A 16,990-nucleotide genomic window follows, 5' to 3' on the forward strand; every position below is an offset into this window, starting at 1 on the left:
GCTCCGCGGCACGTGGGATCTTCCCGGACCGGGGCACGAACCCGCGTCCCCTGCATCAGCAGGCGGACTCTCAACCACTGCGCCACCAGGGAAACCCTATTTTTTTTTTAAACTGAATCGAATGCAGTGAGTAAATGTGGTTTTGGACAGGCACACTTTGTACTGACTATGGGCAGATATTCCTTGTGATCTTGTCCTTTCAACCATGTTTAGTCTTATGAGTCAAGCCTCAGGAATTATCTGCATTCCATGAGTTTCATTTGTACATGAATCTTTGTGAGCAGTTTTTGGCCTTTGATATTTGGAATGAGGCTTGCTTTTTGTGGAGATTTTATTATATTTTATAATAATAATCTATGTATAACCAAATTCAGTTTCAGTAAACACAGAAAAGGGCAGAATATATTTGAGCAGATATGATGTAGGAGAGATTATAATCAGCTTTAAATTATTCAAGGGCTGGTTACTTAGCTTTTGTATGTATTTATATTATTTGTTCCTTAAATCGATTATGTTTGTCTGTTTTATTTTTCACTTGTACCTTCTAGGGACTGAGATGGGAAAGGCATGTTTTCATTGTTGGAACCTTTTAGCTTTAGGTGTGTCAGGCATTAGCTATAGTTTGCTGCCGTTCTAGGATATATATATAGCACTTATCAACATAGTTGAAACTTGCGCTAATATAATTTGTCTAGAGTGGGTCTTCTTGGATATAGATCTGTATCTTCTACTTTATCTGTTTTCTGCCATAACTGGACCCAATATACTTAGATTGCTCATTTTCAGAGACTTAGACTATTAACATTATAAGCATCTTGACTACAACTGAAATTTTCTTTGAGTTTCATAATCTTTTAGGACATTGCAAAGCCTCAGAGTCCTTTTATATTATTATAAGTGCAAGCTTCATTGTACTCTAGATATAAAGAAGTGACAGTTAATAAAGGTTGAACATGCAACAAAAAAAGAAAAAAGGAATTTATATTAGATGATAAATGTCCCTTCCCTACAGAGGTATTGAATATTTTGAATTTGGGAAAAGTTGTCCTAGACCAGAGCCTGATGTTTTCTGTGATGAAATATAAATGTAGCACTGTTTTTGTTGCTTAAAATGCAGAAACTAGTGAATTGTTTTGAAGCGAAAAAGTGTATTGTGGCATCAGGAAGAGAATTTTGTGAAGGGGCATTGGGTGGTGGTGGATGACCTAGTGGATGAGGGGTGGGTCCCCTGGTCCAGGAGATGAAAAACAGCCGTGAAACCTAGAGCCTGTCATACAGAGTGAAGTAAGTCAGAAGAAGAAAAACAAATACCGCATGCTAACACATATATATGGAATCTAAGAAAAAAAAGAAAAAAAAATGGTCAGAAGAACCTAGGGGCAGACGGGAATAAAGACGCAGACCTACTAGAGAATGGACTTGAGGATACGGGGACGGGGAAGGGTAAGCTGGGACGAAGTGAAAGAGTGGCACGGACATATATACACTACCAAACGTAAAATAGGTAGCTAGTGGGAAGCAGCCACATAGCATAGGGAGATCAGTCAGTGCTTTGTGACCACCTAGAGCAGTGGGATAGGGAGGGTGGGAGGGAGACGCAAGAGTGAGGAGATATGGGGATATATGTATATGTATAACTGATTCACTTTGTTATAAAGCAGAAACTAACACACCATTGTAAAGCAATTATACTCCAATAAAGATGTTAAAAAAAAAAAACAAAACAACAGCCATGAAGCTCAAAGTTTAGAGAAGGGCCACGGCCGGGTTGTTGGGGCCAGAAGAGAAGTGTGTGAGCATCTTCCCGCTCCTAGATCATATCAGACAGGACGGAATATTGAGGGTAAATTAAAAAGGAGAAAATAGGCCCTGTCATAGACCACAATGCAGGTAAAATTTCTAAGATTAGAGAACATGGGGGTACAGCAGCCTTGTGGGGAGAAGGGAGAAGTGACTCTCAGCACAGTTTCAGTAGGAGGTACCTGGTGAGGATGCTTGATGGTTCTATCCATTCATCCCTCCATTGACTCCTTGCACATTTGTTTAGTGTCCTACTTTGCATCAGACTTGGTGTTTGGTGCTGTGGCTACAAAGAAGGAGGTGGTACTCTCCAGAAGCTCACGGATTAGATGGGGTCTCAGACACAGGGACCTGACAGTTGGAATATTTGTGCTGAGTTTGAGGTATGGGGTGTATAGGGAGCACAAGGCAGACCTTCTCATTCCCCCGGAGCTTGGGTAGGAGAAGCACCATGTGCAAAGACAGAAAAGTGAGAGACAACATGGGACATTAAAGAGAGCTTGGATTCATTTGCCATGTTTGTAGCCTGGGTCAGGAGACGGGGATAGAGAAGGAGGAAGGTGCCAGATCTTGAAGAGCCTGGAATGCTGTGCAGTTGATGAGGAGCCTCTGTGAAGTGTTTTAAGCAGGGAAGTAAGATCACTAGACTGATGACCCTAAGAACTCAGCCCAGGTCTCCCAGCCTCTGGGAGGGCTGCCAGCCTTTCCGGGATCGCCCCGGCGACAGCCAGCCACCTCTCCCGGTGTTACGCCCCTTCACAGGGGCCCGTGGGGATGCAGGGGCCCCACCTGTAGTGACTGATGAAGTGGAAGTGTGAGGACCGTCTACACCAAGTCAGGACAGCTCTGAAGGGCCATTTCGCCTCCTGAGCCCACTGTGGGGTTGGGAGAGGCTGTTCAGGAGCCCGCTTTGCAGCTCATCTCATCTCATCCTCTGCCCAGCCCTGCTTCCTTCTCTGCTTTGGCCATCTCAGCCTTTGTGAATTCTGATCTCTGTGAGGTTGCCCTGTTCTATCTGGCGTTCCCCTCGAAGCGCTGAGGTCTGCGCGTTGTCTCCAGGTGGAAAGCACGGACAATCCTGGGGCTCACCTCGCTTGTTTCCCTCTCAGAAGGATGACCCTCCCACACTGCCTGTTGTACTCTTAAAATGCTTCCTGTTAAAAATAATTTTTTTTCCTAGAAGAAGGTTGACTGTGGATACTGTAATTCCTCATGGCCAGAAGTGAAGTCACCTGTTCTACTTTGACTATGTTGAGCTGTGAGTCGTGGAGGTAGCGCCGTTAGATATGTGTTCAGTATGCAGTTGGCTGCGTGTTCATTCAAGATATTCAGCTTGCATTTACTGAACACTTAATTGAAGCTGAGGGAAGATGTTCTGAGAATAAGCAAGTTGAATGGATGCTATTTTCTTAATTGTACTTGGCCACCCGCCTCCCCTCCCCGCCATCAACATGGGATCTTACTACTTTCTAGTGACTGAGCCGTACGACCCCATGTGTACTAGCACGGACAGATAATGACGCCATTTCACAGGGTGAAAGTAGCTTTAACACCCGCACTGGCTCTGTCTCGAAAAAGATTCCGAATGTACTGTTGGATGGACTCATTACCTGCAAAGGTGTACATACAGGCAGACACACAAACTTATCACCTCTGTTTAATGTCCTTGGTTGAGCAAGGGGACTCTGACTAATGCAACATAAGAAATATGTGTGCTTGGGTCATTGAGAGCTGATGGTACTTTTAAAAAATTTTATTTTCTTTTATTTTTTTAATTGCAGTAAAATTGCTTTACAATGTTGGGTTAGTTTCTGCTGTACAGTGAAGTGAATCAGCTATATGTATACCTATATCCCCTCCCTCTTTGACCTCCCCCCGCGCCCCATCCCACCCATCTAGGTTATCACAGAGCACCGAGCTGAGCTTCCAGTGCTTTATAAGCATGTTCCCACTAGCTATCTATTTTACACGTGGTAGTGTATATATGTCAATCCTAAGCTCCCAATTCGTCCCACCCTTCCATTCCCACCCTGTGTCCATGTGGTACTTTTTTTTTTCTTTTTGGCTTTATCATCTTCAGATGAGTAATGATTTTTTTGATAAGACTAACAGAATGTAATTCCTGTAAGGCAGGGTGGAATGCATGCTCTGTTGCCCACTTGTTTATTATATGACATCTTGTTCCTTTTTTTCTTTTCAAGTGATAGACTTTGATTTCAAGAGGTAGGTAGAATAGGAGTGAGTTTAAGAGTACATTGTGTGATTTTTAGGCACAAAGGCAATTATTAAGTGCAAAGTTTGTTTACTTACTGGATGTATTTGTGTCAGTTTTATATCGTGTAAATATGTATCTAAATTGTTTGACAGACTATCTTATACTTATCAGGGTAGTAGTCATTAATTTTGTGTTTTTTAAATGGCGTGGATTAGTCTCTAATTATTAAAGAATTTATAAAGTTAACCCTAATAACATGGAAATAATAACCATTTTGAGAACATTGAAAATAATTTTTCAATAATAAAGAGAATTTATTCTCTAGTTTCCATACTGTCAGAGATTGTCATGTAATGAGAGTGTGACCTTCAGTCATCAAGGTGATACTTGAACATTTGCATTAGAAAAGCAGATTTGTATCCATCACACCCACTCTGTGGGTCCATGGGGAAGGTGTTGATCTTGTGGCCACATTCGAGAACCCAGCAGATTGTCCTCCCGGACGATCCAGAGGCTCAAACCCCAGCCCTGGCCTTGTCGGCATTGCCAGCCAGGCTGAGGATTGATCACAACTCAAAATAGCTCAGTAATTGAACTGGAAGGTATGTAACTTCTAGAGCAGCAAGGAACTGTGTTTTCTTCATTCTTGTTGTTTGAAATAATGCTTTAAAAGTGGTAAGATGGCTGGGTTTGGTACTTCTGTGAGTCCTGCTTTTTATAGCCTCATAAAATCACAGATTTATTTAGCTGGAAGGGCTCTTAGAGAATGTCTAGATCCACCCTTATGTTATGGATGGGGAAAATTATGGTTCAGATATGTTAAATGCATTCCCTGTGCTTGGGCCAGAATGAGAACCAGAACTCAGGTCTGTAAACCACTAGTCTAGGAATAATTCTGCAACGTGGCATTGCCTCCTCAAAGACCGTTCAGCTTCCCAGATTAGATGTAGTGCAGCTAGGGTATTCCAAGCCTGCATGGGAAGCATTGTCCTTTACTTGATAGCCATCCAGCGCTCATGTGTGTTGGTCCTTCTCTCACCGTGGGCAGGGATCTTGAGGTCAGACTTGCCTCTGTTCTAGCTCAGGTGAGCCTGGGTCCTTGTTATTGCGGCCCATTCACCATTCCTGTCCTGGAAATTAGTCTCATAGCATAACTCACTTAATTATTTGATTTCATCTGCACAGAACAGAGCTGAAGCACAGTGGTAACAATGGCCAGGAATCCAATAAGGTGAGGGATTATGTATCCCTCTTGTCTTGGAGATCATTTTTCCGAGGATTGATTATCTTGCTAACCACCCAGCTTAGTGCCAGAAGCATACAAGCTATACATTAATATGTTCTGGGTAAACTACTGGCTAATAATAAATGAATGAAGGCTAAACAATAAGAGAACATTTTTTTCCCCCTGGTCTTGAGAAGTTTTAGGAGATTAATCCTTGCTGTTCTTTTCTGATTCAAATTTTTATGTACCATCAAAATACAATGTATCATATCCTGCTCACAGCGCAAAACAAAACAAAACAAAAACAAAAACAATGTAGGTGGGACTTCCCTGATGGTGCAGTGGTTAAGAATCCACCTGCCAGTGCAGGGGACATGGGTTCGAGCCCTGGTCTGGGAAGAACCCACGTACCGTGGAGCAACTAAGCCTGTGTGCCACAACTACTGAGCCTCCGCTCTAGAGCCTATGAGCCACAACTACTGAGCCTGTGTGCCACAACTACTGAAACGCTTGTTCCTAGAGCCCGTGCTCTGCAACGAGAAGCCACCGCAATGAGGAGCCTGCGCGCTGCAGAGAAGAGTAGCCCCTGCTCACTGCAAGTAGAGAAAGCCGCGTGCAGCAACAAAGACCCAACACAGCCAAAAATAAATAAGTTTATTTAAAAAATACAATGTAGGCATTAAAACGATGTTTATGGAGACTAATAACATGGAAATACTGATGCTTAATATTTAGCAGAATCAAGAAAAATTTTGTGGTATAATTACAACACTATAAAAACAAAATAAAAAACCTATGTTAGAGATAAAAGTAGTCTAAAAATTCACCAAACTATTTGGAGTGGTGGTATTTGGATGGTGGGGCTGTGGATAGATTTTTATCATTTTTTAGTTTTCTGTAACATTAAAAAGTTACTTTAATACACACTTATAGTACCAAAAAACCCTCGTAAAAGTAAATGAATTGTATATTCCATTTTGTAGAAAATAAATTTGAACTATAGTTTGACTTTTTATCCAATATACATAATTTAGATTTCAAAGATTTCTTTCACCCCCTAAAAATACTTGAATCCATTTCTTGTTTTCTTTGTAATTATAACCACATTCTTTTTATTTTTTACTTTCTTAACTTCTACTTTATATTGGAGTATAGTTGATTTACAATGTTGTGTTAGTTCCAGGTGTACAGCAAAGTGATTCAGTTATACATATACGTATATCTATTCTTTTTCAGATTATTTTCCCATATAGGTTATTACAGAATACTGAATAGATTTCCCTGTGCTGTACGTAAGTGCTTGTTGTTATCTATTTTATATATAGTAGTGTGTATATGTTAATCCCAACCTCCTAATCTGTTACTCCCCGCCAACTTTCCCCTTTGGTAACCATAAATTTGTTTTCTAAATCTGTGAGTCTGTTTCTGTTTTGGAAATAAATTCATTTGTATCATTTTTTTTTGACTCCACATATCAGTGATATCACTTGATGTTTGTCTGATTTACTTCATTTAGTATGATAATCACTAGGTCCATCTGTATTGCTGCAAATGGCATTATTTCATTCTTTTTTTATGGCTGAGTAATGTTACATTGTATCACATATTCTTTATCCATTCTTCTGTCGATGGACATTTAGGTTGCTTCCATGTCTTGGCTATTGTAAATAGTGCTGCAGTGAACATTGGGGTGCGTGTATCTTTTCGAATTATGGTTTTCTCCAGATATATGCCCAGTAGTGGGATTGCTGGGTCACATGGTAGCTCTATTTTTAGTTTCTTAAGGAACCTCCGTACTGTTCTCCATAGTGGCTGTACCAATTTACATTCCCACCAACAGTGCAAGAGGGTTCCCTTTTCTCCACACCCTCTCCAGCATTTATCGTTTGTAGACTTTTTGATGATGACCATTCTGACCGGTGTGAGATGATACCTCATTGTGATTTTGATTTGCATTTCTCTAATAATTAGCAATGTTGAGCATCTTTTCATGTGTTTTTTGGCCGTCTGTATGTCTTCTTTGGAGAAATGTCTATTTAGGTCTTCTGCCCATTTTTCTATTGGGTTTTTTTGTTGTTGTTGTTGAGTTGTATGAGTTGTTTGTATATTTTGGAGATTAATCCCTTGTTGATTGCATTATTTTGCAAATATTTTCTTCCATTTAATCCATTTCTTAACCCTTGGCTCTGTTGTGGTGGTGGATTGGAGGAACAAACTTATTTTTGCACTTATTAATGATACGTAATTTGACTAGATTCACTTGTCCTGGTCAGCTTCCTCATCCACCAGTCTACACTTGCCAGGTCCTACCTGCTTTACCAGGAAAATCTTGAGGGTGGGAAGGTAAAAACTGCTCCTTTTCCATTAAGCCTGTTAGGACAAGCCTTGCTTTTTTAGATTCTCCTAGGCAATTAGTGACTGCTGTCAGTTATGCATCCAGAGCACACTGTTCCTGTCTCTGGAAAACCTTTCCCACTTACTCATCTTTACATCCTTAGTAACTGATACAGTGCCTGGCAAGTAGTAAGCACTCAGTGGATATTTGTTAAATGGATGAATTAATATGGTCTCATGTAGAACGCTCAACTCTACATGAATTTAGTTTATGTTTGTATAATATTTAACTTAAGCTTGAGTAGTAGAATAAAATTTGGTCAGAAAACTTCTAAGTTAAGCAAGAAACTTAGCAATCATATATGTGTGATTGAGGGCTGTAGTGGGACTTGGTCATTATATGACAAAATGGACCCTTATCTGAAAAAGGTTAATTTTGTTAATTTCCTGTGTAAGAACACAGTTAAAGAGAAAGAATGGGTACCTGGCCAAGTAGCAGCTGGTGCATCTGTTGATGAAGACGTGTGTAATTTGGGTTGGTTATAGTAGCGCAGGCCAAATGGGAAAAGCAAATCACTCTTCCTTTTCCCATTTTTAATAGCAAATTAATTTCTGAGTGTGAAAACATTTCTGCAGCTGCCACTAAAATTGGCAAATATTTTTCTAAATAAATAATACATTTCAGAAACAAATTTTAACAGGCAACATATTTCTGGCTGTTGTATTTGCTCACAGACATTTCAAATTTGGAAATATTTATTTTAAATATCTTGGAGATAGCAGTGTTTGGAATTTTGAAGACAACAAATCTTTCATCGGTGGGGAAAAGCTACCCAACAGAAATGTGTAAAAACGCATGTACAGTTATGTTACTTGAAACACTTGACAAAAATACTGTTATAATCACAGTGAGATCCTGTACATATTTTCCCAAACGTTTCAGTCATTTCAGAATTTTGCCAGTGACTATGCAACCATTTTGGCCACAGCTCAGTAGGACTAGTTCAGCTTTGTAAATTTAATAGAATTCCCCCAACTTCTCCATCCCTTCTTTCCTCCAGAATAGTTTGGGACCACAACTCCTCTGAAGCATTAAAAATCCAAGAGAAAAAATCATTATAAATAGAAATAGGCATTTTACCTTAAAATACGTCTAGGAAGACATTTGAGGGCAATTCAGTTTTTTTGTGGCCAAGGATTCTGGCCATTTGGGGAGAAAAAAAATCTTGTCAAAAGTGGAAGGAGGGGCTTCCCTGGTGGCGCAGTGGTTGAGAATCCGCCTGCCAGTGCAGGGGACATGGGTTTGATCCCTGGTCTGGGAAGATCCCACATGCCGCGGAGCAACTAAGCCCGTGAGCCACAACTACTGAGCCTGCGTGCCGCAACTACTGAAGCCCGGGCGCCTAGAGCCCATGCTCCGCAATGAGAAGCCACTGCAGTGAGAAGCCCGCGCACTGCAACGAAGAGTAGCTCCTACTCGCCGCAACTAGAGAAAGCCCGTGCACAGCAGCGAAGACCCAACACAGCCAAAAATAAAAAAATAAAATAAATAAATTTATTTGAAAAAAAAAGTGGAAGGAAGGGGAACAGTTCAAATGGAGATATCAAAGAGGAAATTGTAACTTTTAAAAAATACCCCGTGACTCGGGAACACCTGAATTTAAAAATTATTTTTATTTTTATTTGTGTGTGTATTAAAAAGCATCCGTGTCGGAAGCGTGGCAGGGCTTGGAGGCCCGGCCGTGCGTGGCAGCAGCCCGGGAGCCTGAGGCCGGGGCGTCGTGCGCAGGCGCTACCCAGCTGGGCTGTGAGGCGCCTGAGGCCTCGGCTGCGAGGCCTTCCCGATGAAAGTTGGGGCTCTGCGGAGCAGAGCGGAGGCTGCGCCCGGCCCTCGGGCCGGGTAGAAGGCCGACGGGCCCACTCCCCCGTGCGCTGTGGAAGCGGCGGAGGGCGATGGACGCCCTAGAGGAAGAGAGCTTCGCGCAGTCCATCTCTTCCGCCTCTGATGCAGAATTTGATGCTGTGGTTGGATATTTAGAGGACATTATCATGGATGATGAGTTCCAGTTATTACAGAGGAATTTCATGGACAAGTACTACCAGGAGTTTGAAGACACAGAAGAGAATAAGCTCACCTACACACCTATTTTTAATGAATATATTTCTTTGGTTGAAAAGTATATAGAACAGCTGTTGGAGCGGATTCCTGGATTTAACATGGCGGCTTTCACTACAACTGTACAGCACCATAAAGATGAAGTGGCCGGTGACATTTTCGACGTGCTGCTCATGTTTACAGATTTTCTGGCTTTCAAAGAAATGTTTCTGGACTGTCGAGCAGAAAAAGAAGGCTGGGGACTGGACTTAAGCAGCGGTTTAGTGATGACTTCATTGTGCAAATCATCTTCTGTGACAGCTAGACTATGACTATGACTCCTACTATCACAGCTAGTCTTGGCTGTTGGAATCAATTTAGAGAGTTGTCCTTTACCTAAAAAGTACTTGTGAAAATCAATTCCTAGTCTTACATGTACAGTCCTTGTATCACTTCACTGTCTTCTACTGGTCCCGATGTAGTCCCATTGTTTCTATAACTCTCATTTACGTGTGTTTGAAAACATATTTTTATAGATGAATACTCAGGCTAACCTAGTGGACATAATCTTGGAACTTCCATAATTACTCACTTCAAGATCAAAGTATTATATGCTGTGTGCTTTTTAGCTGTTGATGCTATGAAAGCAAAAATGCTTTCTGTGTTGGTGTTCCTATTTTACTGGGCACCAATGAATGTGTGCTGGAAGTAGTCTAAAAGGTTTCCTTTTCTTAGAGCATGTTAGTGTTTGTGCAGGTTTGCTTAAAACGCTTTCTGTGTAAAACAGCTCCTTAGGTTTTCTGTTGGGGTAGGGGCTCGGCACTTCCTTCTTGCTGTCAGAATAATCCTACCAAGATAGTGTTCCACTGGTCTAGCTCAGTAGGAGATAACAAACAGCTTTACTGGTCATCTGTCTGCTTGGATTTAGTACACTCGTTTACTACAATGTTTGATAGAACATTACTGACCAGAAAACATGGATGTCACATCTCTAGAAAGAAAAACTATAGTAGTTCAATTCCCAATGAAATTGTTTTTTTGTTGTTGTTTTTATTTTTATTTTTCAAGTAAAAATAAGAACCTCTACTGACTTTTCACTTGGCTGTTCTGGTTTTAAAGAATGAGCTAGCTGTAGGCTGTGTGTTTTTCTGTACCAATGTGGTGCTTATTTTATTTATTTATTTATTTATTTATTTTTTTAACATCTTTATTGGAGTATAATTGCTTTACAATGGTATGTTAGTTTCAGCTTCACAACAAAATGAATCAGTTATATATATACATATGTTCCCATATCTCTTCCCGCTTGCGCCTCCCTCCCTCCCACCCTCCCTATCCCACCCCTCCAGGCGGTCACAAAGCACCGAGCTGATCTCCCTGTGCTATGCGGCTGCTTCCCACTAGCTATCTACCTTACGTTTGGTAGTGTATATATGTCCATGCCTCTTTATCGCTTTGTCACCGTTTACACTTCCCCCTCCCCATAGCCTCAAGTCCATTCTCTAGTAAGTCTGTGTCTTTATTCCTGTTTCACCCCTAGGTTTTTCATGACATTTTTTTTTTAAATTCCATATATATGTGTTAGCATACGGTATTTGTCTCTCTCTTTCTGACTTACTTCACTCTGTATGACAGACTCTAGGTCTATCCACCTCATTACAAATAGCTCAATTTCGTCTCTTTTTATGGCTGAGCAATATTCCATTGTATATATGTGCCACATCTTCTTTATCCATTCATCCGATGATGGACACTTAGGTTGTTTCCATCTCTGGGCTATTGTAAATAGAGCTGCAATGAACATTTTGGTACATGACTCTTTTTGAATTATGGTTTTCTCAGGGTATATGCCCAGTAGTAGGATTGCTGGGTCATATGGTAGTTCTATTTGTAGCTTTTTAAGGAACTTCCATACTGTTCTCCACAGTGGCTGTATCAATTTACATTCCCACCAACAGTGTAAGAGGGTTCCCTTTTCTCCACACCCTCTCCAGCATTTATTGTTTCTAGATTTTTTGATGATAGCCATTCTGACTGGTGTGAGATGATATCTCATTGTAGTTTTGATTGCATTTCTCTGATGATTAGTGATGTTGAGCATTCTCTCATGTGTTTGTTGGCACTCTGTATATCTTCTTTGGAGAAATGTCTATTTAGGCCTTCTGCCCATTTTTGGATTGGGTTGTTTGTTTTTTTGTTATTAAGCTGCATGAGCTGCTTATAAATTTTGGACATCAATCCTTTGTCAGTTGCTTCATTTGCAAATATTTTCTCCCATTCTGAGGGTTGTCTTTTGGTCTTCTTTATGGTTTCCTTTGCTGCGCAAAAGCTTTTAAGTTTCATTAGGTCCCATTTGTTTATTTTTGTTTTTATTTCCATTACTCTAGGAGGTGGGTCAGAAAGAATCTTACTGTGATTTATGTCATAGAGTGTTCTGCCTATGTTTTCCTCTAAGAGTTTGATAGTTTCTGGCCTTACATTTAGGTCTTTAATCCATTTTGAGCTTATTTTTGTGTATGGTGTTAGGGAGTGATCTAATCTCATACTTTTACATGTACCTGTCCAGTTTTCCCAGCACTACTTATTGAAGAGGCTATCCTTTCTCCACTGTACATTCCTGCCTCCTTTATCAAAGATAAGGTGACCATATGTGCGTGGGTTTATCTCTGGGCTTTCTATCCTGTTCCATTGATCTATCTTTCTGTTTTTGTGCCAGTACCATACCGTTTTGATAACTGTAGCTTTGTAGTATAGTCTGAAGTCTGGGAGCCTGATTCCTCCAGTTCCTTCTTTCGTTCTCAAGATTGCTTTGGCTATTCGGGGTCTTTTGTGTTTCCATACAAATTGCAAAATTTTTTGTTCTAGTTCTGTGAAAAATGCCAGTGGTAGTTTGATAGGGATTGCATTGAATCTATAGATTGCTTTCGGTAGTAGAGTCATTTTCACAATGTTGATTCTTCCAATCCAAGAACATGGTATATCTCTCCATCTATTTGTATCATCTCTAATTTCTTTCATCAGTGTCTTATAATTTTCTGCATACAGATCTTTTGTCTCCTTAGGTAGGTTTATTCCTAGATATTTTATTCTTTTTGTTGCAATGGTAAATGGGAGTGTTTTCTTGATTTCACTTTCAGATTTTTCATCATTAGTATATAGGAATGCCAGAGATTTCTGTGCATTAATTTTGTATCCTGCCACTTTACCAAATTCATTGATTAGCTCTAGTAGTTTTCTGGTAGCATCTTTAGGGTTCTCTATGTATAGGATCACGTCATCTGCAAACAGTGACAGCTTTACTTCTTCTTTTCCGATTTGGATTCCTTTTATTTCCTTTTCTGCTCTGATTGCTGTGGCTAAAACTTCCAAAACTATGTTGAATAAGAGTGGTGAGAGTGGGCAACCTTGTCTTGTTCCTGATCTTAGTGGAAATGCTTTCAGTTTTTCGCCATTGAGGATGATGTTTGCTGTGGGCTTGTCATATATGGCCTTTATTATGTTGAGGAAAGTTCCCTCTATGCCTACTTTCTGCAGGGTTTTTATCATAAATGGGTGTTGAATTTCGTCAAAAGCTTTCTCTGCATCTATTGAGATGATCATATGGTTTTTCTCCTTCAGTTTGTTAATATGGTTTATCACATTGATAGATTTGCGTATATTGAAGAATCCTTGCATTCCTGGAATAAACCCCACTTGATCATGGTGTATGATCCTTTTAATGTGCTGTTGGATTCTATTTGCTAGTATTTTGTTGAGGATTTTTGCATCTATGTTCATCAGTGATATTGGCCTGTAGTTTTCTTTCTTTGTGACATCCTTGTCTGGTTTTGGTATCAAGGTGATGGTGGCCTCGTAGAAGGAGTTTGGGAGTGTTCCTCCCTCTGCTATATTTTGGAAGAGTTTGAGAAGGATAGGTGTTAGCTCTTCTCTAAATGTTTGATAGAATTCGCCTGTGAAGCCATCTGGTCCTGGGCTTTTCTTTGTTGGAAGATTTTTAATCACAGTTTCAATTTCAGTGCTTGTGATTAGTCTGTTCATATTTTCTATTTCTTCCTGATTCAGTCTTGGCAGGTTGTGCATTTCTAAGAATTTGTCCATTTCTTCCAGATTGTCCATTTTATTGGCATAGAGTTGCTTGTAGTAATCTCTCATGATCTCTTTTATTTCTGCAGTGTCAGTTGTTACCTCTCCTTTTTCATTTCTAATTCTATTGATTTGAGTCTTCTCCCTTTTTTTCTTGATGAGTCTGGCTAGTGGTTTATCTATTTTGTTTATCTTCTCAAAGAACCAGCTTTTAGTTTTATTGATCTTTGCTATTGTTTCCTTTATTTCTTTTTCATTTATTTCTGATCTGATTTTTATGATTTCTTTCCTTCTGCTAGCTTTGGGGTTTTTTTGTTCTTCTTTCTCTAATTGCTTGAGGTGCAAGGTTAGGTTGTTTATTCGAGATGTTTCCTGCTTCTTAAGGTGGGCTTGTATTGCTATAAACTTCCCCCTTAGAACTGCTTTTGCTGCTTCCCACAGGTTTTGGGTCGTTGTGTCTCCATTGTCATTTGTTTCTAGGTATTTTTTGATTTCCTCTTTGATTTCTTCAGTGATCACTTCATTATTAAGTAGTGTATTGTTTAGCCTCCATGTGTTTGTATTTTTTACAGATCTTTTCCTGTAATTGATATCTAGTCTCATGGCGTTGTGGTCAGAAAAGATACTTGATACAATTTCAATTTTCTTAAATTTACCAAGGCTTGATTTGTGACCCAAGATATGATCTATCCTGGAAAATGTTCCATGAGCACTTGAGAAAAATGTGTATTCTGTTGTTTTTGGATGGAATGTCCTATAAATATCAATTAACTCCATCTCGTTTAATGTATCATTTAAAGCTTGTGTTTCCTTATTTATTTTCATTTTGGATGATCTGTCCATTGGTGAAAGTGGGGTGTTAAAGTCCCCTACTATGAATGTGTTACTGTCGATTTCCCCTTTTATGGTTGTCAGTATTTGCCTTATGTATTGAGGTGCACCTATGTTGGGTGCATAAATATTTACAATTGTTATATCTTCCTCTTGGATCGATCCCTTGATCATTATGTAGTGTCCTTCTTTGTCTCTTCTAATAGTCTTTGTTTTAAAGTCTATTTTGTCTGATATGAGAATTGCTACTCCAGCTTTCTTTTGGTTTCCATTTGCATGAAATACCTTTTTCCATCCCCTTACTTTCAGTCTGTATGTGTCTCTAGGTCTGAAGTGAGTCTCTTGTAGACAGCAAATATGTGGGTCTTGTTTTTGTATCCATTCAGCCAATCTGTGTCTTTTGGTGGGAGCATTTAGTCCATTTACATTTAAGGTAATTATCGATATGTGTGTTCCTATTCCCATTTTCTTAATTGTTTTGGGTTCGTTATTGTAGGTCCTTTCCTTCTTTTGTGTTTCTTGCCTAGAGAAGTTCCTTTAGCAGTTGTTGTAGTGGTGGTTTGGTGGTGCTGAACTCTCTCAGCTTTTGCTTGTCTGTAAAGGTTTTAATTTCTCCATCAAATCTGAATGAGATCCTTGCTGGGTAGAGTAATCTTGGTTGCAGGTTTTTCTCCTTCTACACTTTCAATATGTCCTGCCACTCCCTTCTGGCTTGCAGAGGTTCTGCTGAAAGATCAGCTGTTAACCTTATGGGGATTCCCTTGTGTGTTATTTGTTGTTTTTCCCTTGCTGCTTTTAATATGTTTTCTTTGTATTTAATTTTTGACAATTTGATTAATATGTGTCTTGGCGTATTTCTCCTTGGATTTATCCTGTATGGGACTCTCTGTGCTTCCTGGACTTGATTAATGATTTCTTTTCCCATATTAGGGAAGTTTTCAACTATAATCTCTTCAAATATTTTCTCAGTCCCTTTCTTTTTCTCTTCTTCTTCTGGAACCCCTATAATTCGAATGTTGGTGCGTTTAATGTTGTCCCAGAGGTCTCTGAGACTGTCCTCAGTTCTTTTCATTCTTTTTTCTTTATTCTGCTCTGCAGTAGTTAGTTCCACTATTTTATCTTCCAGGTCACTTATCCGTTCTTCTGCCTCAGTTATTCTGCTATTGATCCCATCTAGAGTACTTTTAATTTCATTTATTGTGTTGTTCATCGTTGCTTGCTTCATCTTTAGTTCTTCTAGGTCCTTGTTAACTGATTCTTGCAATTTGTCCATTCTATTGTCCATTCTATCTCCAAGATTTCGGATCAACCTTACTATCATTATTCTGAATTCTTTTTCAGGTAGACTGCCTATTTCCTCTTCATTTGTTAGGTCTGGTGGGTTTTTATCTTGCTCCTTCATCTGCTGTGTGTTTTTCTGTCTTTTCATTTTGCTTATCTTACTGTGTTTGGGGTCTCCTTTTTTGCAGGCTGAAGGTTCGTAGTTCCTGTTGTTTTTTGTGTCTGTCCCCAGTGGCTAAGGTTGGTTCAGTGGGTTGTGTAGGCTTCCTGGTGGAGGGTACTAGTGCTTGTGTTCTGGTATATGAGGCTGGATCTTGTCTTTCTGGTGGGCAGGTCCACGTCTGGTGGTGTGTTTTGGGGTGTCTGTAGACTTACTATGATTTTGGGCAGCCTCTCTGCTAATGGGTGGGGTTGTGTTCCTGTCTTGCTAGTTGTTTGGCATAGGATGTCCAGCACTGTAGCTTGCTGGTCGTTGAGTGAAGCTGGGTGCTGGCGTTGAGATGGAGATCTCTCGGAGATTTTTGCTGTTTGATATTATGTGCAGCTGGGAGGTCCCTTGTGGACCAGTGTCCTGAAGTTGGCTCTCCCACCTCAGAGGCACAGCACTGAGTCCTGGCTGCAGCACCAAGAGCCTTTCATCCACAGGGCTCCTTAATTTGGGATGATTCGTTGTCTATTCAGGTATTCCACAGATGCAGGGTATATCAAGTTGATTGTGGAGCTTTAATCCGCTGCTTCTGAGGCTGCTGGGAGAGATTTCCCTTTCTCTTCTTTGCTCAGACAGGACGAGGTTAAAGGAGCCGCTGATTCGGAGGCTCTGGCTCACCCAGGCCGGGGGGTAGGGAGGGTCACGGAGTGCGGGGCGGGCCTGCAGCGGCAGAGGCCGGCGTGACGCTGCAGCCTGAGGCGCGCCGTGCGCTCTCCCGGGGAGCTGTCCCTGGATCCCGGGACCCTGGCAGTGGCGGGCTGCACAGGCTCCCCAGAAGGGCGTGTGGCTAGTGACCTGTGTTCGCACACAGGCTTCCTGGCGGCGGCAGCAGCGGCCTTAGCGTCCCATGTCCGTCTCTGGGCTCCGCACTCTTAGCCGCGGCTCGCGCCCGTCCCTGGAGCTCTCTCAAGCAGCGTT

At 40.7% G+C, this 16,990-nt stretch overlaps 1 protein-coding gene and 1 pseudogene across 9 annotated transcripts in view; both read left to right on the forward strand.

Moving 5' to 3' along the window:
• The window catches only part of SYNE2 (spectrin repeat containing nuclear envelope protein 2), a 337,188-nt gene that overhangs the window by 25,226 nt on the left and 294,972 nt on the right, over window positions 1–16,990 (forward strand). The window lies entirely within an intron of this gene.
• On the forward strand, window positions 9,057–10,690 carry LOC113622849 (ADP-ribosylation factor-like protein 2-binding protein pseudogene; annotated as a pseudogene).

This window comes from Aethalodelphis obliquidens, unplaced genomic scaffold (genome assembly GCF_003676395.1).
Source record: "Aethalodelphis obliquidens isolate GAN/ISIS:26980383/991018 unplaced genomic scaffold, ASM367639v1 scaffold10, whole genome shotgun sequence".
Classification (NCBI taxonomy): Eukaryota; Metazoa; Chordata; class Mammalia; order Artiodactyla; family Delphinidae; genus Aethalodelphis; species Aethalodelphis obliquidens.